General features: G+C 65.6%; 1 protein-coding gene across 1 annotated transcript in view; it reads right to left on the bottom strand.

Annotated features, from left to right (window-relative positions):
- The window catches only part of PLCH2 (phospholipase C eta 2), a 44,821-nt gene that overhangs the window by 11,946 nt on the left and 31,335 nt on the right, over window positions 1–1,540 (bottom strand). The gene's annotated exons all lie outside the window — the stretch shown is intronic.

Raw genomic sequence — 1,540 nt, 5'->3', positions numbered from 1 at the left:
GCCCACCCCAGCCCCCCCCACAGGGCTCCCCCGGACCCACCCACAGGGCTCCCCCAGGCCCACCCACAGGGCTCCCCCAGGCCCACCCACAGGGCTCCCCCGGACCCACCCACAGGGCTCCCCCGGGCACACCCCACTTCTTTTATTTTAATCCTCCCCTGAGGACACTTTCCATCGATTTTAGAGAGGGAGGAAGAGAGGGAAGGAAAGGCAGAAACATCCATGTGAGAGACACATCGATGGGTGGCCTCCTGCATGAGCCCTGACCGAGTCCCGGGCCGGGGAGGAGCCTGCAACTGAGGTCCGTGTCCTTGACCAGAATCGAACCCGGGACCCTTCAGTCCGCAGGCCGACGCTCTGTCCACCGAGCCAACCAGCCAGGGCCCCACCCACTTCTCAGTCGTCCCCGCAAATCCACCCTCCGCATTCCAACGCCACCGCCCACGTCACGGCTGTGATTGCTCCCCGGCTCCCCTCTGACTCAGCACCGAGACCACTGAGTGCGCCTCCCACCCTCCCGCCTCCAGCCTTTCCAGGTGAACCTGCAGCTGAGCCAGCCCGGGACCCACACTGACAGCAGCAGCCCCCGGGTCAGCGCCCACCCTGGCGCGGGCACATCCTGACGATGGATGCCCGCCGAGCAGACGGGCGCCAGGCCATGGCATGCACGGGTCCCGGCTCCACAGCAGAGGCCAGAGGCCGCTGGTCTTGGCCACTGTCGGCCTTTCACAGAGAGTGGCTCACACAGGGGCACCCCCAGGGGCAAGGCCACCAGGACCCCAGCAAGCCCATGGGCCCCTCATGAAGGCACGGGCTCAGGGGCATCGCTGAGGTGCCAGGCCCTGGGGACGCCGGGGCCCAGGTGCTGCCCTGCCCCAGGGCTCAAGGCCAGGGACTGACCAGAGGACAAGGGTGCCCAGGACCTGAGGTGCTGCGAGGCTGGGAGTCCCTGCCGTGGGCGAGAACTGGACCCTTAGAAGGTGCTGCTCAGTCCCTGAGAGCTGCCCGGCCAGCGGGGCTCAGTGTTTGAGCATCGACCTATGAACCAGGAGGTCACAGTTCGGTTACCGGTCAGAACACAAGCCCAGGTCCTGGGCTCGACCCGGTGAGGGGCCTGCAAGAGGCAGTCAATCAATGATTCCCTCATCATTGATGTTTCTATCACTCCCTCCCTCACCTTTCCCTTCCTCCCTGAAATCAATAAAAATGTATTTTATAAAATACCCTGAATGCTGAAAATGGTGCTTTGCCCCCCGGGGGTGCAGGTGGGGACAGGCGGGAACATGACCGGCCGGAGGTGACCAGTCAGGAGGGACGGCAGCACCATGGACAGCGGCGCTCGCCTGGCCCGACCCGCTGGCTGGTGCTCCCTTATGTGGCCACACAGGCGGGCGGGGTGGCCGGATGGGGCCAGGTCCCCGAGGCCCCTCTGCATCAGGAGCATCACTGATGAGCCCGGAGCTCACAGCCACCCCCACATCCCGCCCCCAACAAGAGTCCGGCTCCCGGGAAAGCTGGGTCCCGGCCTGTGCTCCTGGCG

The sequence above is a fragment of the Myotis davidii genome, unplaced genomic scaffold, assembly GCF_000327345.1.
Source record: "Myotis davidii unplaced genomic scaffold, ASM32734v1 scaffold586, whole genome shotgun sequence".
NCBI lineage: Eukaryota > Metazoa > Chordata > Mammalia > Chiroptera > Vespertilionidae > Myotis > Myotis davidii.
The sequence above is the reverse complement of the archived record's forward strand: the minus strand, read 5'-3'. Positions and strand labels throughout refer to the sequence as shown.